At 44.3% G+C, this 25,026-nt stretch overlaps 1 protein-coding gene across 2 annotated transcripts in view; it reads left to right on the plus strand.

Moving 5' to 3' along the window:
• The window catches only part of stk11ip (serine/threonine kinase 11 interacting protein), a 133,759-nt gene that overhangs the window by 77,435 nt on the left and 31,298 nt on the right, over positions 1–25,026 (plus strand). The gene's annotated exons all lie outside the window — the stretch shown is intronic.

Genomic DNA, 25,026 nt, shown 5'->3' on the forward strand with positions numbered 1-25,026 from the left:
GACCTTGGTTGAGTATTGCTGGGAAAAAACAGGCACGTTTTGTCCAAACTTTCTATTTGGACTCGGGACAATTTGCAAGAATATCAGTTTGAGGCATGCTGATATACTGTAATGTACTGATGTAGTGAGGGAAGAGTGCTGATTACTTGGCCCATGGATTGTAATTGGTAAATGCTCCTATTATTGCAGTTTGGCAGCATCCTATTAATGTGAGCACTCCTCATGCTACTACTGCAATTTGCAGCAAGAGCATCTAGGTTCACCTGTTGCTCCAACCTTTTGAGAGACCTTACATTTCCAGGGTAATCTGAGGTAGACTTTTTTCAATTTACCTGTGGGATACAGGCATTACTGGCTGGCAGTATTTATTGCGCATCCCTGGTTGCCCTTTGAGAAGGTGGTGGTGAGCTGCCTCCTCGAACTCCTGCAGTCCGTGTGCTGTAGGTGGACTCTCAATGCCCACAGGGAGGGAATTCCAGGATTTTGACCCAATGACACATAACGAACGGTGATATATTTCCAAATCAGGGTGGTGAGTAACTTGGAGGCGAACCTGCAGGTGGAGGTGTTCTTGTGCATCTGACCTTGTCGTTCTAGATGGTAGTGGTCGTGGGTTTGGAAGGTGCTGTAATCAAGCAATGTGGAAGCACGCCATTCAGCCCATTGACTCCACATCAAGAACATCCTACCCAGACCCACTGCTATTCCCGTAACCCTGCGTTTCCCATGGCTAATCCACCTAGCCTGCATGTCCCTGGACATTACGGGCAATTTAGCCTGGCCAATCTACCTAATCTGTCAATTTTTGGACTGTGGGAAGAAACTAGAATACCAAAGAGAAAACCAACACGCACACGGGGTGAATGTGTAAATTCCACACAAACAGTCGCCCGAGGGTGTTATTGAACCCAGGTCCCTGGTGCTGTCTAAAGATCTTTGGTGAATTTCTGTGGTGCATCTTATAGAACGCACTGCAGCTACTGAGTGACAGTGCTAGAGAGCGTGGATGCTTGTAGATGTGATGCCAGTCAAGCCGGCTGCTTTGTCCTGGATGGTGTGAAGCTTCTTGTGTTGTTGGGGCTGCATTCATCCAGGCAAGTGGGGAGTATTCCATCACACTCCTGACTTGTGCCTTGTAGATGATGGACAGGATTTGGAGAGACAGAAATTGAGTTATTCACCACAGTATTTCTTGCCTCTGATCTTGTAGCCACTGTATTTATACGGCAAGTTCAGTTGAATTTCTGGTTGGTCGTAATACCCAGGATGTTAGTGGGGGATTCAGTAATGGTAACACCATCGAATGCCAAGGTGTGGTGATTAGATTGTCTCTTATTGGAGATGACCATTGCCTGGCATTTGTGGCGCAAATGTTACTTGCCCCCTGTCAGCCCAAGTTTGGATATTGTCCAGATCTTGTTGTATTTGATCATAGACTGCTTTAGTATCTTAGTCATCGTGAATGATGCTGAACATTGTGTGATCATCCATGAGCATCCCCACTTCTGACCTTATGATGGATGGGAAATCATTGATGAAGCAGCTGAAGATGGTTGGGCCTAAGACACTACCCTGAGGAACTCCTGCAGAGATGTCCTGAAGCTGAGATAACTGACCTCCAACAGGCACAACAATCTTCCTACGTGTGAGGTGTGACTCCAGCTACTGGAGAGTTTTCCCCCAATATTCCAGTTTGGCTACAGTTCCTTGATGCTACACTTGGTCAAATAATGTCAAGTCTGTCACTTCCACCTCTCCTCTAATATTCGGCTCTTTTGTCCACATTTGAACCAAGGCTGTAATGAGATCAGGAGCTGATTGGCCCTGGCAGAACCCAAACTGGGCATCACTGAGCAGGTTATTGCTGAGTAGGTGCTGCTTGATAGTGCTGTTACTGACACCTTCCATCACTTTACCGATGATCGAGAGTAGACTGATGGAAGTTTTGGATTTATCTTGCTTGGTATGAACAGGACCCACCTTCACAATCTTCCACATTGTCAATTCAATGCCAGTGTTGTAGCACTTCTGGAACAGCTTGGCTCAAGATGTAGCAAATTCTGGAGCACAAGTCTTCAGTTTCTTTTTCTGAAATATTGTCATTTCCCGTAATGAGTGCTGTAATGATGTTTCTTGATCTGATGTGGAGTGAACTAAATTGGCTGAAGACTGATCTTGGGAGCTTCTGGCATGTTGCAAATGCTTCAGCTTTATCTTTTGCACTGACGTGCTAGGCTCTTCCATCAGTAACAATTGGGATACTTGTGGAGCCTCTCCCTCCAGTGGGTTTAATTGTCCACAACCGTTCACAACTGGATGTGGCGGGACAACAGAGCTTCGATCTGATCCATTGGTTGTGGGATTGATTAGCACTATCTGATGCATGTTGCTTGCACACTGTATGACATACCATACGATTGGTTACAGGTGTACCTAAGAAACTTAGCTTGGCGAGAATGAGAGGAATTTTTCTTTTGTTTTTGTCCTCTCTACCACTTCCTACCAACTCAGTTTGCTGAGCCACTTATGAGTACATTTTGTACCCTTGTCACCCTCTAACTATTGTTCAGCACTACATAGTAATGAGCTTTCTTTAGTCATGTTTGACCTGGCGGCATGAACTTTCATGAAGCCTGAAGACAATACAACTGTGTCTCTCTCTCTCTCTCCTGGGTCTATCTGTTCTCCTGGTGGGACATGACAAACACGAGGATGGTATTGGTAATGTTTACGATGTTTTGTTTGTAAGATGCAATTCAGTGACTGTGACTATGTCAGGCTATTGCTTGCCTAGTCTGTGGACTGTTCTCCCAAGTTTGGCACAAGACTCTGGGATGTTGGTCAGGAGGAAGTTGCAAGATCAGTAAAGCAGCATTTTTGCTGTTGTTGCTTGTGGACCCTGACTTCATGCCAGGTAGTCCAGTCTGTTTTTAAACATAGCAGTTTTAACACAACGATGTGTCTTGCTCGGACACTTCAGAAGGCAGTTATGAGTCAACCACGTTACTTCAAGTCTGGAGTCAGATGTATGTCAGACTGAGGTGAGGGTAGATTTCCTTACTTAAAGGACTTAAGTGAACCAATTTTTATTTTTTTAAAAGACAATTGACCGTGATCCCCTTAGACTAGGTTTTTATTCCAGATTTTGTTGATATCAAATTTCACCATTTGTCATGGCAGAATTTAAGACCACGTCCCCAGATAAAATTCTGGGTTCTGGATTGCCAGTCCCAGTGGCTGCCACAGTGCTAACCCCTCCACTTGAACAAGATCATGAGAAATCAGAGCAGAGTAGATCTCTCAGCCCATTACACTACTCCACTATTCAAGATGGTCCTGGCTTATGATAATAAAGTGTGAAGCTGGATGAACGCAGCAGGCCAAGCAGCATCTCAGGAGCACAAAAGCTGGCGTTTCTGGCCTAGACCCTTCATCAGAGGGTGTAGGCCCGAAACGTCAGCTTTTGTGCTCCTGAGATGCTGCTTGGCCTGTTGCGTTCATCCAGCTCCACACTTTATTATCTTGGATTCTACAGCATCTGCAGTTTCCATTATCACTGGTCCTGGCTTATTCTCTGTTTCAGTGCCACTTTCTGCGCCCCCCCCCCCCCCCCCCTCCCCACCCCATATACCTCTTGTATACCTCAATTCCCTAAAATACTTTGTTGACAACATTGTAAATAGCACCAAAGACATTTGTTCACTGTGAACCTGACACTGAAAGAGGCTATAAAGTTATCCTGCAGAATGGCTACTCTAATCAGATCATACGGTGCAAATTGATGGAATGCTGGAAAACTGTCACTCTTGGTCCTGAAAAGTCTTTGTCAACCTGGTGAAGCTAGCAAACAGGACTACCTGTGCTCTAAACAGCATAAGCAGCAAGTAACAGACAGAGCTAAGTGATACTGCAACCAGTGGTTCAAATTTAAGCTCTGTAGTGCGAGCACATCCAGTCGTGAATGGAGGTGCAGAAACAACTGGTGTCTCTGCAAATATTCCCATCCTCAATGATGAAAGAGCCCAACAGATCAGTGCAAAAGTGAAGGCTGAAGCATTCACAGCAGTTGATAGAAACTGAATAAGACTGTGAACCCATTATCTATTGTCGTAAAAACCCACCTGGTTCATAATGTCGTTTAGGGAAGGAAACTGCCATTCTTACCTGGCCTGGCCTACGTGCGACTCTAAACCCACAGCAATGTGGTTGACTCTTAACTGCCCAATGGGCAATAAATGTTGCATAGCCAGTTACTCCATAATCCTGTGAATGAATAAGAAAAGACTAGCCATCTAAATACAGTGATTACAAGAGCAGATGAAAGATCAAGTCCTGCAGCTAGCAGCCCACCACTTGCTTCCCCAAAACTTGTCAACCATGTACAAGGCAGAATTGTGATGGAATACTTACCACTTGCCTGGGTGGGTGCATCTCCAGCAACGCTCAAGCTTGATGTCACCCAGGACAAAGCAATCAGTGATTGGCATCACTTCCACAAACATCCACTCCCTCTAACTCCAACACTCTGTGCACACTGCTGCTATCTAGAATATGCACATGAGAAATTCACCCAAGCTACTTGAACAGCACTTTCCAAACCTACAGCCATTTCCATCTAGAAGGATAAGATGCATGGGAGCACCACCCACCTGCAAGTTCTCCCCCAATTCACTCACTATTCCAACTTGGAAACGTATCCCAGTTTCTTCAGTGTGTGTCAAAATTCTGGATCTCCCTCCCTAAGGGCATTGTGGGTCTCCCTACACCAAATGGACTGCAGTGGTTCAAGAAGGCAGTTCACCACTTTCCTCTCCAAAACCTGTCAACCATCTACAAGGCAGGAGTGTGATGGAATACTGTTATATAAGGTTGGGCAATAAATGCTGGCCCAGACTGTGACACCCCCATCCCTTGAACAATATTTTTTTGGTGTTTGTTTCATCAACTCTGACATTATTAATCAGATCTCCAATGTGAGTGTTTCACACAGCACTGATGTAAAGAAATTTTTGTCTTAAAAGGAAGATTGTGTGCATTTCTAGCAAGATCTTTCATAATCTCAGGGCACCTAGATGTGTTCTTTAAGTGAAATAATTAAGACAACAACATTGGTTTTCTTTTAGTACACACTCCAGTGGCAAACAAGACAAATGATAGTGCTAACTGTTCGAATTACAAGATGATACTTGGCTTGGGAAAACCACTTCAGTGGTTGGGAATATATTCTGCTGAGCAGTGACAGAAAATGATTTCTGTGCTGCTTCAGAGATTCTAATTGAAATCTCATACGAACAGCTTTGCTCCTTTGCAAAATTTCTTTTGCTTTTAATAGAATGAGAGGTGGCAAATGGAGTTTAATGCAGACAAGTGTGAGGTGATGCACTTTGGTAGGAGTAACCGGAAGGCAAAGTACTGGGCTAATGTTAAGATTCTTAGCAGTGTAGATGAGCAGAGAGATCTCTGTGTCCATGTACACAGATCCTTGAAAGTTGCCACCCAGGTTGACAGGGCTGTTAAGAAGGCATACAGTGTTTTAGCTTTTATTAATAGAGGGATCGAGTTCCGGAACCAAGAGGTTATGGTGAAGCTGTACAAAACTCTGGTGCAGCCGCACTTGGAGTATTGTGTACAGTTCTGGTCACCGCATTATAAGAAGGATGTGGAAGCTTTGGAAAGGGTGTAGAGGAGATTTACTAGGATGTTGCCTGGTATGGAGGGAAGGTCTTACAAGGAAAGGCTGAGAGACTTGAGGCTGTTTTCATTAGAGAGAAGAAGGTTGAGAGGTGACTTAATTGAAACACATAAAATAATCAGAGGGTTAGATAGGGTGGATAGGGAGAGCCTTTTTCCTAGGATGGTGACGGCAAGCATGAGGGGGCATAGCTTTAAATTGAGGGGTGAAAGACATAGGACAGATGTCAGAGGTAGTTTCTTTACTCAGAGAGTAGTAAGGGAATGGAATGCTTTGCCTGCAACGGTAGTAGATTCGCCAACTTTAGGTACATTTAAGTCGTCATTGGATAAGCATATGGACGTACATGGAATAGTGTAGGTTAGATGGGCTTGAGATCGGTATGACAGGTCGGCACAACATCAAGGGCCAAAGGGCCTGTACTGTGCTGTAATGTTCTATGTTCTATGAATGTGCGTGTCACTGGCTAAACCAACATTTTCTGCTGTGGAGAAGGTGATAGTCAGCTGTCCCCTTGAACCATTGCAGTTATAGAGTCAGACATGTACAGCACGGAAGCAGATCCTTCAGTCCAAATCATCTGTGCCGACCAGATAACCTAAATTAATAGAGTCCCATTTACCAGCATTTGGCCTATATCCCACTAAGTCCTTTCTATTCATAAACTCATCTAGATCCCTTTTTAAATGTTGAAATTGTACCAGCCTCTCCCCTTCCTCTGGTAATTCTTCCACATATCCACCACATTTGATGTGGAAAAAGGTGCCTCCCTAGATCCCTTTTAAATCTTTCCCCACTAGTTTTGGACTCTCCAACTCTGGGGGGAAAAGATCTTGACACTTCATCCTATCCGTACCCCTCATGATTTTATAAACATCTATAAGGACACCCCTCCGACTCTGACGCTGCAGGATAAATAGTCCAGCCCTCCAGCCCTGGCATGATGTAAGGGCAACCACAGTACCGTTGGAAAGGGAGTTCCTGAATTTTGGCCCAGTGATATATTTGCAAGTCAGGGTTTTGTGGGGCTTTTGGGAGGTGCGGTTGGAGGTGGTGCTATTCCCAGGAATCTGCTGCCCTGTTCTTATGATGTGGCGGTGCCGGAAAGCTTGTGTTTTCACATGAACCTGTTGGACTAAACTTGGTGTTTTGTGATTTCTGCCACTGTTCTTAGGTAATAGAGGTTTGAGTTTTACAGTTGAAGGTGCCTGAAGTGGTGAGCTCACAGTAAAGTATGAATGAGGAGGGTACTGACATCAAAGGGTTAACACCTCATTGTCAGTTAGTTACTGAGTCACTGCAAACAGACTTGATGTTCAGCTGCTTCAACTTCAAAAGAAAGGATACCCTTATAATCCAGGGACAATTTGAAGACTATTCAGTTATCTAATTGCAAGCCTCAGGGAGCAAACTATCTCACCTACTTAATCTACTTTCAAGTCACCAGCTGCCTATTCTTTGATATCCTCCGTCATGGGAAGACCTATGTAAGAAACTCATAGCACCGGGTGTCATCCTCAAATTCAGGGGCAGCTGCTGCTGATGAGTCTTTGACCTTTTTGTTGGTGTTAATTTTGTTTCATATTTCCCTTGCCTGCACATTTGTTATCCTGGTGTATTCTTGCCCCACCAACCCCTAATTCTAGTTGCTTCCTGAGAATGGCTTTACAATTACCCCTCAAATCCCAGGGATGAGGCATATCTGTTGTATAACAAAAATTGCAAAGATTTACAGATGCTGATAGTCTAAAACACAATCAGAAATTGCTGGAAAAATTCTATAGGTCTAGCTGTATGTATGGAGAGAGATCAGTTAACATTTCGGATCCAGTGACCCTTCATCAGAACTGGGGAACTTGTTTGTATAATAGATAACAAAGTTTGAAGCTGAATGAACTCAGCAGGCCAAGCAGCATCTCAGGAGCACAAAAGCTGTTGTTTCGGGCCTAGACCCTTCATCAGAGATCACAACTTATTTGTATAACTTGTTTAGGTCTGGCTGTCACATATTGACCTTACATGTTTTCCAAAATCCACTGCTGCTCCAGGATGATCTTGGACATTCCAGATAATTCCCAGCATTTTTTAACCTAACTTCAAGCTGTTCTTTTGACCTCCCTGTTTCCCCTTTCCCAGTCTACATTTAACTGCAAATAAAAGCTTGCATTTATATAGCACCTTTCATGATCTCAGGCTGCCCCAAATTGCTTTATAACTAATCAAGTACTTTTTGAATTGCAGCCACTGTTGAGCTGTAGGTAACAAAAAAAGTCCTCATTATTTAGTCCTCACTATAAATCTCAGCACATGTGCTATCACCACTTGCTCCATTCACTTCCAACCCTCAATGGACCTGAGCGTGTGACTCCAGTTTCTTGCCCTTCCCCTCAAGCCCTTGATGAGCTCACTACACGTATAACCAACCTCCTTGATCACTTTTTTCCTCCTCCTAATACCACCACCTTTGCATCTGTGTGCAACATTTTGCCTTTGACTAGCCTCAGGTTGCTGGTGTGTGTTAGAGACTGTGGCTGCAGTAGTTCTGGGAAAGCCTGGTGGGATTCTGGAGATTGGGGGTTGCAGTAGGCTGTGACAAAGGATAAGTCTTTGGTTGTCTTGATAGGCATGAGTTATACTGAAGGGTGAATTCCGGCTGTGGTGATAGAGCTGTTATTGTTGTGGGAGTTAGGTGGGGTTAATTGTAGGGTGGGGTGTAAAGGTTTTAAAGATGGTTACAGCTGTAAAGCCTAACCTTGTGCAATTACCACCAGTTCGTGTTTAACAATGTGTTGAAGAGCAGTAAAAATCACAAGACTCGGTTGAACTTTCAACCCAGTTTCTTTGTAGTTGCTACAAATCTCTGCAATGTCATGGATATTACATTGTCACTGATCTGACTCATTAGGGTCCTCTGCTTTCTGGGGTTTACTGCAGCTGCCTAATATCCTTCTCTATAACATGGTCACAACAGATTCCCTGGAAGGGCAAACATCACAGTAAATCTAGACCTAGTGAATGCCGTTCGAGGTGTGAATCTATGCTCTGAGGGTTGCTAGTCCACAGAATTCTCTTCCCCAACGGCTGGTGTCACTGAACACGTCTAAGGTTGAGTTGGATAAACGTTTGAAAAGAGTTAAGGGTTTTGTACAGGATCGGAGATTTGAGACCACAATCCAATTAGACATAATGCTATCAAATGGCAGAGGAGGCTCGAGGGGCCGAATGGCTCACCTCCCCTCATTCACGTGTTCTTGAGCAATGTAGAATCACCTAACAGTTGTAGCAAAGAAAACAGCCAATTAGCCCATTAAATCAATTGCCAGACCTTTGCAAAGGCAACTCACCTAGTTTTTCCAACCCCCCCCCACCCCAACCTTCCTCTTAGGGGCATTCCCCACGCACGATTGGTGAGCCAATGCTGCAGACAGACGTCAGAGTTCCGTGCAATTGGGTGAAGAGAAATTGAGGGAGTATTGGTCAGGTTCATTGAATATATTTGAGATGGAAGTAGATTGAGAGCCAAAGCTGTCCCTGATTGTTTTTGTTGTATATATAAACATATCAAAGTTGCTGGAAAAGCTCAGCAGGTCTGGCAGCATCTGTGGAGGAGAAAAGAGTTAACGTTTCAGGTCCAGTGACCCTTCCTCGGAACTGTGTTTTCTCCTCCACAGATGCTGCCAGACCTGCTGAGCTTTTCCAGCAACTTTGTTTTTGTTCCTGATTTACAGCATTCACAGTTCTTTTGGTTTTTGTTCATATGTTTGCTTTCATTTGGACCATCTTCACATCTTGGTCTTTCCCTATGCTTGTTGACCTACATTAGATCCCAATGTAGCCACACCTTTGATTTTTAAATTTCTATTACATGTGCTGAAGTCACTTAATGGTTCCTCCCTGCTTAGCTCCTAACCATCTCCAGCCCAATAATTTTCAAATTTTTGTGGGACTTCTTTGACCAAGCTATTGGTCACCCATCACTAATATTGTACTGCATGGCTTATCAAATTTAATTTGATAAAGCTCCTGTGCAGTGTTACAGACTGCTTTGAGTTATGAACGTACTACATCAATGTAAGCTGTCGTGAAGAGCCCGCTATATAATTAAATTGCTGTTGCCGAAAGCCAAGTGAACATCATGAATCTCCCATACGTTCTTCAAGCAGTTCTCCATCAATCGGGCCTAATAACACTGTCACGTGTCAGTCAACATAACCCACCACTAATTATATAAACAGGTGCTGTCTGTCCCTTCGAGATTGTGTTGTTAAGATTTCTTTCTGTAAGCACAAAAAATGCTGGAGCTGGGAAATGATAGAAGTTTGAATTGTTTGAAACAGTCCCTTTGAAGGCCCCATTGGAAGCATGTTTGAAGCCTTTCTCGAAACTAAATTCCACAAACTATGCGAGTTGGAACATGTTTTTAACAGGGAGCCTGTCAGGTGCAAAGGAAGGAAAGCTGCTCTGTGCTTTGTTTTCAGAGTTCCGAGGAGTGTGCTTCAGCAGAATGCCTGTACTGTTGGGTACGTTGCTCCTGTCATTCGTTCTGCTTCTCCCTCCTGCCGGGCGTGTCAGCTTACAGGCAGTGAGAGATGTCAAACTCCTCCTGTCAACACTTCACATGCTGCAGCATTGGATTTGATCAGTCAGTTACGCCCAAAGTGACATTATTTGAAAACTATTACATTCTATTTGGTCACCTTCCCTGCAAGAGATATTAATTAATACATGTTGGACTAGGCTCCCTCGGCCTAGATGCCATTCAGTACAGCAGCTGAAGGCTGGTCCTCCATCATTGTGGTTAATAGGTTTTATCCATTTGATTCTCTGCCCTTTAGGGAAGGAAATCTGCCATCCTTACCTAGTCTGGCTTGCTCTGCTCCAGACACACACTGATGTGGCGGGGGGAGTGGGGGGTCAACTCTTAACCGCCCTCTTAAATGGGCGCAGAAAGCAATTCAATTCAAGGGGCAATTGTGATTGGGCACAAATGCTGGTCCAGCCAGCAACACCCACATCCTGTGATGGAATAAAGAGCAAAGAAGGATGGGCCAATCCCTTGCTGACCTATTGACTGGAGATGGGTGGGCTTTCCGAGTTAGTAAAGCAGTGTTCAAAAGAAATGGTTTTAAAAAAACACAAATATACAGCCATGCATGCCAATTTTCATAGAAAATGCTTGGTGTACACAACCTGGGAGCAGGCTGCGCAAAACTGTTCCAGCCTTAAATCATGGCCAATGTCCCTATGAGTTTTTGCCACATATTCCTTATACTTTTGATAAATGCAAATCAATTAGTCTGGTTTTTAAAAATGATCTAGCATCAATTGGCTTTTGCAGAAGTGAGTTCCAGGCTTCTATTATTACATTACACAAGTCTATATGTCTGAATTGAAAAGACTGGTTTTATTGTTTAGACTTAGACTACTGCACCTGCTGCCTCCCACGAGGTCCTCGTCTCTTCAGTCAGAAATAGCTTATCTCCATGCCCCCTCTGTTCCTCTTGCGTAATCTTCAATCAAATCACCTCTTCTTAAATTCTAATATATACAAAAAGATTCCACAAACTGGTATTGTAATTTAACTCTTTGAGCTCAACTGTCCCTCTGGTTTATCCACACTGCTCTCTGCACAGGGCCAGTGCATCCTTCTGAAGGTGTGGTACCCAGAATGGCTGGTAGTGTCTACAGCTGTGGTCTACCCGTGGCTTGGCAAAGCAGAAGTGTGACTTCTATCTCACAGTTGGTCCTGCAGACTGATGGGTAAAGTTCCATTCAGTGTGCAAGCAGAATACATAGAAATGTAAAAGATAAAAGCAGGAGGAGGCCATTCGGCCCTTTGAGCCTGCTCCACCATTCTTCATGATCATGGCTGATCGTCCAACTCATCACCCTAACCCTGCTTTCTCTCCATACCTTTGCTCCCATTCACCCCAAGTGCTATATCTATTCGTCTCTTGAACACATTAAATGTTTTGGCATCAACTGCTTCCTGTGGTAATGAATCCTACAGGCTCACCACTCTTTGGGTGAAGAAATGTCTCGTCATCTCCATCCTACATTGTCTACCCTGAATCTTCATACTGTGATCCCTGGTTGTGGACACCCCCACCATCGGGAACATCCCCCTTGCATCGACTCTGTCCAGTCCTGTTAGAATTTTAAGTGTCTATGAAATGCCCTCTCTCTTATCTGAACTCTTGCGAAAACGATCCCAACCCAGTCTATCTGTGCTCGTATGTCAGATCTGCCATCCCCGGAATCAGCCTGGTAAACCTTTGCTGAACTACCTCAAGATCAAAAGCATCCTTCCACGGAGAAGAGACCAAAACTACACACAGTATTCTAGGTGCAGCCTCACCAAGGTCCTGCGTAACTAAAACGTTCAGAATTCTAAAGGGGCCTGACAAAGTAGGAAGCTGAGAGATTGTTCCTGCTGGATGGGAAAGTAAAGCATAGGCACTGTTTAAGGATTAAGGGGTTGATCATTTGGGTTGAGATGAGGAGAAACGGCGATTCACTGGTTGGAAATCTTTGGATCTCTGTGGCTCAGAGAGTGTGGATGCTCTATCACTGCATGTAGTTAAGCCTGGCGTATACAGAATTTTACTGTCTCTGAATTGAGGGCTAAAGGAATGAGCATGAAAAGTGCAGTGGAAACCCAACATCAGCCAAAATTGTGCTGAATGACTGAATAGTCTTGACCAACTGAATGACTTACTATTATTTCCATGTTTGTCAGCTGTGAGCATCATTTTGTATGGTTTCATGAGAGGCAAATCTCTGAAAAGGTATGTCCTCCTCTGCCCCAAACATGCCTGCCTTCCCCCCCGCCACAAAAAAATGTGGCCATTGGTAATTGCTGCATTGTTTTGAAAACATTAAGGAGTCTGCAAAGTGAGAGACTGGAAGAAGGGCAATAAGTGATGCGCTCAGCTGCTGATGATATTTAATGAGGGGCAGCTGACCTTGAGGGAGAGACTCAACCAGTGCAAAGTCCTTCCCACTGCTCTGAGGGAGGAGAGATATTTTGATCATGATGCTTCACTGCTCTCATAAGCTTTTCCCAGACCTCATTATCATGAATCATCTTGCCATTCATGATGAGCTAGATAGGACAAGCAGTTGGTTTAACTTGGAGATTTGGCACCCTGCAGTCCCTAGCATCACATCTGTAATGTATCTTTTGAGATAAACAAGCTTGATTGATCAGTCACTGGGATCTGTTCATTTGTGTGGAACAGAGAAAGCTCCAAGTGAAATGCATCAACATTATTTTAAAAACATAGCAGCAGTCTGATTCACTTGCTTGCTTGCCTCGTTGTGTAACTTCATGCATTCACGCCAACCCTGCAACCCAATCATTGTCAATTTGCTGAAAGAAAATATTGGCATTTATGTAACACCTCCTGTGAGCTTAATGCATCCTAAAATACTTTGCAGTTAGTAAAAATAATTCTTGTAGTCATTGTCAATAGGAAATGCAGAAACCAGTGGAAACTCAGCATGATCATAACCAGTGAAATTGTTTTTGCTGATGGGATAAACTTTGACTGAGACATTAATCATTGCTCCCTGGCTTACTTCCATGTTATTAGCCATATTGCTTTTTGTGTATGACCTAAGAGGGCAAGTGAGGACTAAGTTTATTTGTCATCCAAGAAACAACACCCCTGATAATGTGACCCGCCATCAGTGCTGCATCGAGGTTTGTGTTTGTGTCTCTGAAGTGAGGCTCAAACCAACGACCTTCTGACTGCAAAATGTGTGTGCCACCCCAAACATCGATAAAGTGATAGAATGTCTGCCTTTACCTTTGTAATGTTTAACTGTGTGAAATCTACTTCAGCAATGCTGGTTGAGAGACAGTTATTGTGCACTGTGCTTTGGGTGGGACGCAGGTTGGGGGTTGGTGGTGAGCAGTAATATTGCCCCTTCTTTGAATTATTGCCATGAGGCTCCAGGAATGAAGAGATTATCTTATGAGAAGAGGTTGAGCAAGTTGGACCTATCCTCATTGGCAAAATGAGAGGTGATCTTATTAAAACGTGCAATTTTTCTCTTATTCACACATTGGACCTGGGCATCATTGGCTGAACCAGTGTTTACTGCCCTTGAAGATGTTGTGGTGAGCTGTTTCTTGAACTGCTGCAGTGCATGTTATGTAGATTGACCCACAATGCTGTTAGGGAGGGAGTTCCAGGATTTTGACCCAGTGACACTCAAAGAATGGTGATGTATTTCCAAGTCAGATGGTGGCTGGAGGGGACTTTGCATCTGCTCACCTTGTCCTAGATCTTTGGTGTTTGTGGGTTTGGAAGGTGCTGTTTAGGGACCTTTGACTTTCTGCAACATACCTTTGTAGATTGAGAAATTTAAAAGTGAACACTGAGTACTCGAGTGTGGAGCTGGATGAACACAGCAGGCCAAGCAGCATCTTAGCACAAAAGCTGACGTTTCAGGCCTAGACCCTTCAGGGTGTGTTCATCCAGCTCAACACTTTGTTATCTTGGATTCTCCGGCATCTGCAGTTCCCATTATCTCTAACACTGAGTCCTGCTCCCCTTTGTGTGGGGAATTGAACAGAGGAGCACAGTTTAAAATGAAGGGTTCCCCCATTTAAGATGGAGATGCAGAGGGGGTTTTTCCCTGAGTTCTTGCTCCTCGATGCTGGTACCAGGACCGCAGTCCTGTGCGGGTGATAGCCTAGTGGTATTAACAAAGACTGTGAATCCACAGAGCTAAGTAGTGTTCTCAGGACTCATTCAAATTGTGTCATTAGCAGATGATGAAGTTTCAATTTAATAAGTCTAGTTATTGTCAATTGTTGAAAAAAAACACATCTGGCTCATTCATGTCCTTTTAAAGAAGGAAAGTTGCCATCCTTACCTGGTCTGACCAACATGTGATTCCAGACCCACAGCATTATGGTTGACTCATAACTGCCTTCTGGGCACAAGGGGATGGTCAGTAAACGCTACCAGAGCTGGTTCCACCCATATCCTGTGAATGACTGTTTAAAAAAGTGCATCTTCTGAGAATTGTGTGCGTAAGCTTAGAGGCACCTGGCTATCACATACTCAGGAAGGCTGTATTAAACCCCCATGGAGCTTGACTGCTTGTATAAGGTGCAGAAGGGCTGTCCAGTGAATATTGAATCTGATGGGCTTATGATGAGACCTTTCTTAAACAATGTTTGACACTTTCTGCAAACTAACAATGGGTAGAATCAGGAACTGAACTAAACTGCACAGCAGACCTGTTGACACCTGTTGAGTATTTGGCAGAAAGTACTGACTCTTCAGTGGTGTGACACTGTTTTAGTTACGGAATTAATAGAAAACACCCACACACAATAATTTGTACTTCATGTGTGTAATTTCTCATCAGACATCCATCAGCATTTGATAACCAAAGGCAATTGAGTTTACAACAATCAAAATGTCCTAATTTGTACCTTATTGACATGCATAAAATGTTTAAGTTGTCATGTAAATTCTGTGATTATTGAGATGACGTGATCAAGGATGTGTCATGCTATCCAGTGTAGAATTTCTGATCAGTAGATGCCACTTACTACATTTTGGATTTGTAATTTTCCACATTTGGAAAAGAAACCAAGAATGCTGGAAAAACAGACCAGATCTGGCAGCATCTGTAGAGAAAGCAGAATTAACGATTTTTTAAGTCTTCTCTGAACTGAAATGTTTTCGGGATGTTTTCATACCTTTGACAGAGGCTTGGAAATTGTAGGAGTGCAGATGGTGGGGGCTGTGTGCACAAAACAACAAAGGAAATTTTCATGGTGAAAGAGAAAAAGAGATGTAAAATGGTGTAAGTTAAAGTGTGAACTTTAACAGTTTTATCAGACAATAGGGCATGAGAGAGAGAAGACTGTGATAATGGGAACTGCAGATGCTGGAGAATCCAAGATAATAAAACGTGAGGCTGCATGAACACAGCAGGCCAAGCAGCATCTCAGGAGCACAAAAGCTGACGTTTCGGGCCTAGACCCTTCATCAGAGAGGGGGATGGGGTGAGGGTTCTGGAATAAATAGAGAGAGAGGGGGAGGAGGACTGAAGACGGAGTGAAAAGAAGATAGGTGGAGAGGAGAGTATAGTCTCTTTAGATTCCTCCCACTCCCTACAGACAAAGGGGGTGGCCATGGGCACCCGCATGGGCCCCAGCTATGTCTGCCTCTTTGTAGGTTACGTGGAACAGTCCCTCTTCCGCACCTACACAGGCCCCAAACCCCACCTCTTCCTCCGTTACATTGATGACTGTATCGGCGCCGCCTCTTCCTCCCCAGAGGAGCTCGAACAGTTCATCCACTTCACCAACACCTTCCACCCCAACTTTCAGTTCATCTGGGCCATCTCCAGCACATCCCTCACCTTCCTGGACCCCTCAGTCTCCATCTCAGGCAACCAGCTTGTAACTGATGTCCATTTCAAGCCCATCGACTCCCACAGCTACCTAGAATACACCTCCTCCCACCCGCCCTCCTGCAAAAATTCCATCCCCTATTCCCAATTCCTCTGCCTCCACCGCATCTGCTCCCACGATGAGGCATTCCACTCCTGCACATCCCAGATGTCCAAGTTCTTCAAGGACCGCAACTCCCCGCCCCCCCCCCCCCCCCCCCCCCGCCACAGTGGTCGAGAACGCCCTTGAGCACGTTTCCCGCAACACATCCCTCACACCCTGCCCCCACAACCGCCCAAAGAGGATCCCCCTCGTTCTCTCACACCATCCTACCAACCTCCAGGTACAACGCATCATCCTCCGACACTTCCGCCATCTACAATCCGACCCCACCACCCAAGACATTTTTCCATCCCCTCCCCTGTCTGCCTTCCAGAGAGACCACTCTCTCCGTGACTCCCTTGTTTGCTCCACATTGCCCTCCAACCCCACCACACCCGGCACCTTCCCCTGCAACCGCAGGAAATGCTACACTTGCTCCCTCACCCCTATCCCAGGCCCCAAGATGACTTTCCACATTGGCAGATGTACAGGTGAACCTCTGCTTAATGTGGTATACTGTATCCAGTGTACCCGGTGTGGCTTCCTCTACATTGGGGAAACCAAGCGGAGGCTTGGGGACCGCTTTGCAGAACACCTCCGCTCGGTTCGCAATAAACAACTGCACCTCCCAGTCGCGAACCATTTCAAGTCCCCCTCCCATTCTTCAGATGACACGTCCATCATGGGCCTCCTGCAGTGCCACAATGATGCTACCCGAAGGTTGCAGGAACAGCAACTCATATTCCTCTTGGGAACCCCGCAGCCCAATGGTATCAATGTGGACCTCACCAGCTTCAAAATCTCCCCTTCCCCCACCGCATCCCAAAACCAGCCCAGTTCGTCCCCTTCACCCCAATGCACCACACAGCCAGCCCAGCTCTTCCCCTCCCCCCACTGCATCCCAAAACAAGTCCAACCTGTCTCTGCCTCCCTAACCTGTTCTTCCTCTCACCCATCCCTTCCTCCCACCCCAAGCCGCTCCTCCATCTCCTACCTACTAACCTTATCCCACCACCTTGACCTGTCCGTCTCCCCTGGACTGACCTATCCCCTCCCTACCTCCCCACCTATACTCTCTCCACCTATCTTCTTTTCTCTCCATCTTTGGTCCGCCTCCCCCTCTCTCCCTATTTATTCCAGTTCCCTCTCCCCATCCTCCTCTCTGATGAAGGGTCTAGGCCCGAAACGTCAACTTTTGTGCTCCTGAGATGCTGCTTGGCCTGCTGTGTTCATCCAGCCTCTCATTTTATTATCTTGGAGAGAGAAGACTGGTGGTTTAGCCTGACGGTCACCACACCTCAGGCAAAGAGAGGTTTCAAAGGAGAGTCCTTCATTGTAACCAGTGTGCTACATTTGTGTATAGGCCTACAGCATCAATGTATGACATTTCAATTTCTCCAACAAGTGAAAAATGTTCCAGGGGAAAGACGTGCCCTTTCTCTGATTAGCTAGAAGTGTTAAAAGTAGTATCAAACTTAAAGAAAAACTGTGTATTTGTGCCAAGACAGATGGTGCATCACGTAAGTGTAAAATGCCTTTGTGTTTTCCCGGATTCCTTCTGCCAAGCCTTTCTCGTGCCCCCTCCTGGCTCTCCTCAGACCATTTTTGAGCTCCTTCCTTGCCTGCATGTAATCCTCTCTAGCTGAACTTGACCCTAGCTTCCTCCACCTTATGTAAGCTACCTTCTTCCTTTTCACTAGAAGCTCCACCGCTCTCGTCATCCGAGGTTCCTTAATCTTACCCCTTCTTGCCTGTCTCAGAGGGACATATTTACTCATCACTCCCAACAACTGTTCCTTAAACCGTCTCCACATGTCTATAGTTCCCTTACCATGGAACAACTGCTCCCAGTCCATGCTTCCTAACTCATGTCTAATCGCATCATAGTTTCCTCTTCCCCAATTAAATATCCTCCCATTCTGCCTAATCCTCTCCTTCTCCATAGCTATGTAGAGTGTGAGGCAGTTATGGTCACTATCACCAAAATGCTCTCCCACCACAAGATCTGATACCTGCCCCGGCTCGTTTCTGAGCACCAAGTCTAGAATGGCCTCTCCCCTCGTCGGCCTGTCAACGTACTGCTTTAGGAAACCCTCCTGAACACACCTTACAAAAACAGCTCCATTCAAATCTTCTGCTCGAAGGAGGTTCCAATCAATATTAGGAAAGTTAAAGTCACCCATTACAACAACCCTACTGCGTGCACACTTTTCCAAAATCTGTCGACCTATGCTTTCTTCAATCTCCCTGCTGCTATTGGGGGGCCTGTAGTAAACCCCTAACGACGTGACTGCTCCCTTGCTGTTCCTAATTTCCACCCATACTGACTCGGTAGGCAGATCTTCCTCGACAATGGAAGCTTCTGTAGCTGTGATACCCTCTCTGATTAGTAGTGCTACACCCCCTCCTCTTTTTCCACCCTCCCTATTCTTTTTAAATGTTCTAAACCCTGGAACATCCAGCAACCATTCCTGCCCATGAGAAACCCATGTCTCTGTTATGACCACAACATCATAGCACCAGGTACTGATCCATGCTCTAAGTTCATCACTTTTATTCCTGATACTCCTTGCATTAAAGCAACCACACTTTAACCGATCCCTTGGTTCCTTCCCACTAGCTGGTCTACCTCTTGCTACTGCCTCACCTGCATCAACGCTCACCTCTGGTATACAGCTCAGGTTCCCACCCCCCTGCCATACTAGTTTAAACCCTCTCGAACTACTCGAGCAAACCTTCCACCCAGGACATGTATATGGTCACAGAAATTTGAGGGTGCATACATGAGGATCAATGGTCGGCACAACATTGTGGGCTGAAGGGCCCGTTCTGTGCTGTACTGTTCTATGTTCTATGTTCTCTATGTTCTAAGATTGGACAAAATGTAAAAATAACAAAGAATTACATTAAACTTACTCTAGTTAATAGTTTTTTAAAGAGGGAAAGCTAGCCAGAAATAGTAACAATTGTAAGAGTTTCTGTAAATATTTTAAAGAGTAAACAAAGTGTGTCTGGGGAATTAATTAGTGGAAAATAGAGAGACAGGTGCATTGAAACAAGTATTTTGCATTAATGTTCCTTAGAGACTACAGGTTATGACCTAAAAGCAGAATATGCATCAGGAAATGGAAGTGAGAGGGGAATTGAGGAAAATTACATTCACTAGGGTAGTGATCCTCGTAAATTACTCATGGTGTAGGCTGTCAAATGCTTGGGACCTGCTGGTCTTCATCCGAGAGTCTTTGTGACACTCCATGAAGCATGCTATTATTAAACACATTGAACTCGACCCCATATACATTCCACTACGGAGGAAACCAGGAAGTGAGGCAATCCATCGCAATGGACCCCAGAGTTTAAAAACCAGGTGGCAAAACACACCGCTGCTTCAGAGGCTGCACTGAGGATGTTACCGAGCACGGTAACGAAACGTCTGCGGAACAACAAACCAGCTGGGCAAGCCAACCAACCTCAACACTCTCAATCCGAGTTACAGATCTACTCCAAAACCTCTTCAGCTCAGTGCCTAATGAGATCGTTAGAGTCATAGAGCTGTCCAGCATGGAAACAGACCCTTCAGTACAACTTGGCCATGCCGATCAGATATCTTAAATAAATCTAGTCTCATTTGCCAGCATTTGGCCCCTATCCCCTTATCACTTTCTGTTCATATACCCATCCAGATACCTTTTAAATGTTGTAATTGTACCAGCCTCTGACACTTCTTCTGGAAGCTCATTCCACACATGCACCACCCTTGGCATGAAAAAGTTGTCTGTTAGATCCCTTTTACATTTTTCCTCTCCAGGCATGAGTATTGATTTTCCAATTAATGAGAAGAACCTATTAGATTGGAAGAAAGCAAATGTAACTGATTTTATTCAAAAACGGAAGGAGACAGAAAGCAAGAAACTATAGACCATTTGGTTTAAACATAGAACAGTACAGCACAATACAGGCCCTTTGGCCCACGATGTTGTGCTGACCTATTATCCTACTCTGAGATCAAACTGCCCTGCATGATCTGTCATTGGGAGAAAGTTTGAAGCAGTTATTACATATGTTAGAAACATTCAAGGCAATTAAGCAGAGTCAGCATGGTTTTATGAAAGGGAAATCATATTGAGACAATCTTTTGGAGTTCCTGGAAGAAGTAACATGCTGTCGATTAAAGGGGAACTGGCAGATATGATGTACTTGGATGTCCAGAAGCCATTTGATAAGGTGCTTCATCAAAGCTTATTACGTAAAATAAAAGCTTAAGTGTGGAGGCATATTGGCATGGATTAGCTATCTGACAGGAAGTAGGTAGTAGGCATAAATGGCTTTTGCACATGGTTAGATGTAACAAATGTTCCATCACAGATGAACGCTAGATGTCAACTGCTTGCAACTTGTGTAAATAATTTGGATGAAGAGAGGGGAAAATGTCATTGCCAAATTTCATGCTGATGCACAAATATGTAGGAAAGCAAATTGTGAACAAGATACAAGGAAACTGCTAAAGGATATGTGAGAGTGATAATGGGAACTGCAGATGCTGGAGAATCCAAGATAACAAAGTGTGGAGCTGGATGAACAGATGAAGGGTCTAGGCCCGAAATGTCAGCTTTTGTGCTCCTGAGATGCTGCTTGGCCTGCTGTGTTCATCCAGCTCCACACTTTGTTGCCAAAGGATATGGATAGGTTAAGTCAGTGAGCAAAGATGTAGCAAATGGAGTATAAAATTTTTGACAAGACTTGTAAACTGGGTTGTTGATTTGTTTGCCACGCTGATAGGTTGGTTTGTGGTGAACAAATTAACAACTGCAAATGGTGTATGACATGGAGAAATGTGAAATCCTCTACTTTGGCAGGAAGTGTTAAGTGCTGCAGAACTTCTAGTACCAGTATGTCGATAGTACTACTAAAGAATGCTAGACCTGATCATATCTAATGACCCCCCTCAAGTTGCTGAAGTGTTAGTGGGCAAACATTTTGGGGGCAGTGACCGTAACACTCGAGTTTCAAAGTTCCAATGGAAAAGGATAAGGATAGCATGGAAGTTGAGTCTCATTTTGGGGGCAGGCCGTTTCAGTGCCGTGAGATAGGATCTGGAAAATGTAGACTGGGAGCAGCTACTTGCAAGTCAATCTATATTTGGAAAGTGAAGGTCTTTTAAAAGTAGTATAGTGGGAGCTCAGGGTCACCATGTTCCTCTGAGTGAAGGACAAGGACAGCAAGTACAGGGAACCCTGTATGTCAAGGGATATTGAGAGTTTGATATCAAAAAAGGAAGCATATGTTAGGTACAGAACATTAAAAACAAGACTTCCTTCAGAAGTATAGAGAACGTTGAGGGGTGCTTACAAAGGAAATGAGGAGGCCAAAGAGGGACCATGAAATACCTTTGTCAGAGAGGATTACAGAAAACTCCGAAGCATTTTATGATAAAGAGCAAAAGGATTACCAAGGAAAGAGTGGTACCTATTAAAATCCAAAGGCACGGTCTCTGTGTGGAGCCAGAGGACAATGGTGAGGTCTTGAATGAATATTTTTTGTCTGTATTCACAAAGGAGAAAGATATTGTCACTGAAAATTTCATTTGGGATAGTGAGGTTCTAGAGCATGTTAAGATTAGAGGGAGAGGTATTAAATGAGCATAAAGGTGTATAAGTCCTAGGGGCTGATCAGATGTATCTCAAGCTGCTATGGGAGGTGATAGAGGAGATTGATGGAGCCCTGATAGAGATTGTTATATTAACTAAGTGTGGGACTGGATGAACACAGCAGGCCAAGCAGTGTCTTAGGAGCACAAAAGTTGATGTTTCGGGCCTAGACCCTTCATCAGAAGAGGATATTTAATACTTCACTGGCCATAGGTGAAGTGCCTGGAGGATGGCCACTGTGGTTCCTTTTCTCGAAGGACAGCAGAAATAGGCCAGGTGATTACAGACCAGTTAGTCTGACATCGGTGATGGGTAAATATTGGAAAAAATTCTGATGGGCAGGATTAATCAACACTTGGAAAGGCAGTGATTGATCAGGGATGGTCAACACAGATTTGTTCAAGGCAGATTCTGTCTGACTAGTTGAGTTTTAATGTAAAGCTGACTAAATATATTGATGAGGGTAGTTCTGTTGATGTGGTTTACACAGACTTAAGGCGTTTGTCAAGGTCCCACATGGAAGGCTGGTCCAAAAGGTAAGAGCCAAGGCAAGGTGGGAAACTGGATCCAAAATTAGCTTACAAATAGAAGACAGTGTGATGTTGGAAGGTTGTTTTTGCAATTGGAAGCCTATGACCAGTGGTGAATCCACAGGGACTGGAGCTGGGATCCTTGCTGTTTGTGATATATATTAATGACCTGGATGTGAACATAGAAGATATACTTAGTAAGTTTGCAGATGGCACAAAAATGAGTGATGTTGCTTGTGAGGAGCATGGTCTCCAGACTATAGCCTGAAATTGATCCGCTAGTAAAGTGGGCAGGGCAATGGTGGTGGCATTTAATCTTTAAGTGTGAGGTGGTGCATTTTGGGAGGCCTAATAAGGAAGGGACATACACAGTGAATGGTCGGGACATAGGGAGTACTGACAAATAAAAGGGACCTTGGTGTACATGCCTATAGATCCCTGAAGGTTTCAGCACAGGTAGACAATGTGCTGAAGGAGGCATAGGGAATACTTGCCTTCATTAGCCAGGGGTAGAAATAGAAGCAAGGAAATCATGTTGCTCCTAAGATGCTGCTTGGCCTGCTGTGTTCATCCAGCTCCACACTTTGTTCTACAAAGTTGTGATAACATGGTTTATATGGCAATATTGTGCGCAGTTCTGGTCACCACATTATTGGAAGGATGTGATTGCACTGGAGCAGGTGTAGACGAGGTTAAACAGGAGATTATCTGGGATCAAAAGACTCAGTTATGTTTGGGGGTGGATCTTATTGAGGTATATAAAACAGAGGCATAGGCAAGTAGATCAAGAGAATCTTTTCTCCATGTCAGGTATGTCTGAGGCCAAAGGGCAGAAGTTTAAGGTGAGACGTGTAAGAAAAGATTTTTTCCACAGAGTGGTTGACATGTGGAACACGCTGCCTAAGAGGGTAGTGGAAGCACTTACTCTTAAAACATTTAAAAAGTGTCTGGATAAATACCAGGGCATAGTTGGCTGTGGACTAAGTGTAGCTCAATGGAATTAGTGTAGTTTGATGTTTGTTGGTCAGTACAAACATGGTGAGCCAAAGGGCCTGTTTCTAAGCTGCATGACTGTAACATTGTCTAAATGATGAGAGATTGTAGAGCTTTGTGATAGAGGTATGTCCTTGTGCATGGATCGCTAAAGGTTAGGGTCCAGTACACCATGTAATTCAGAAAGCTAATGGGATGTTATCATTTGTTGCCAATGAAAGTAAAAGTAGTAAGAATATGCTTCAGTTATACAGGGCATGGGTGAGGCCACATCTGGAGTACTGTGCACAGTCTAGTCATCTTTAAGGAAAGATGTAAATGCATTTGAGCCAGTTCAACAAAGATTTACCAGACTAAGACAACCCACACAGTGCAGGTATTATGAGGAAATGTCAGACAGGCTAAGTTTGTATCTGCTAGAGCTTAGCAGAGTTAGAGGAGGCAGGTTTGAAATATGAGATCTTGAGCACTATTCACAAGGAAGATGTAGAGAGGATGTTTCCTCTTGCAGAAGATTTGAACTTGGCGTGAATTCAGAAATTAAGAGGGCTCCCATTTAAGCAGTTGAAAAGTTTACTGAGGCTTATGAGTCTATGGAATTGTTCTGTTTTCAGAAAAAACATAGAACGTTACAGTGCAGTACAGGCCCTTTGGCCCTCAATGTTGCGCCGACCTGTGAAACCAATCTGAAGGCCCTCTAACCTACACTATTCCATTATTATCCATATGTTTATCCAATGACCATTTAAATGCCCTTAAAGTTGGCGAGACAACTACTGTTGCAGGCAGGGCATTCCACGTCCTTACTACTCTGAGTAAAGAGGGTAGTAACAGAGTCCTTGAATATTTTTGAGGCAGAATTGAATAGATTCTTGGTAAACAAAGGGGCAAAAGGTCATTGGGGCTGGCCTGAATATGAATTTGAGGTTACAATCAGATCAACCAACGTCTTACTAAATGGCAGAAAGTGCTTGAATGGCTTTGGTATGCTCCTTGTTAGTGTCTGTAGGGATTGTTGTCTTCCACTTTCTCTCTTGTCATTCACCATTGATTCATGTTTTCTTTTGGCAATACTTGTTTCTTTCCAGGAACGTGACAAACTGGGCGTTGCAGAACAAAGGCTCCAAATGATTAATGTTCCACATATGCAACCATTCTAATCTCATCATTTTGTTTAAATGAAGGTGGGAATGGCAAATTTCTTTGCCAAGTGCTGAAGTTGCCGTCCCAAGTTTGAGCTGAGGCAGTCAGTGTTTTGGTCAATTTGGGCCCATGCAGCATCACAACCCTATCGCAGCCTTCAACCTCCACCCAGTCTATACCTCTTCTCCCTAACTGTGCCCTTTCCCCTCCCTGGCGCTCTAACCACCTGCAGCTGTCAGATCTCTGCACCCCTCCAGTTCTGACCTTTTGTGTAACTCTGTTTTTAGGTTTCCCGAAGTTAGTGGCTGGGACTTTTGCTACTTGGACATTGAACTCTGGAATTCCCTCCATAAACCTTTACATCTCTTTATTCCTTTGTCATTCCTTATGTTGCTTGCTGTCACATTTCATTTGGTAATGCGTCATTGAAGCATCTTGGTGATGTTTTACTGCATAAAAGTTAAGTCTTAAATGTGTGTTGTCGCTGTAGCATGA

Source organism: Stegostoma tigrinum, chromosome 7, assembly GCF_030684315.1.
Source record: "Stegostoma tigrinum isolate sSteTig4 chromosome 7, sSteTig4.hap1, whole genome shotgun sequence".
NCBI classification, from domain to species: domain Eukaryota; kingdom Metazoa; phylum Chordata; class Chondrichthyes; order Orectolobiformes; family Stegostomatidae; genus Stegostoma; species Stegostoma tigrinum.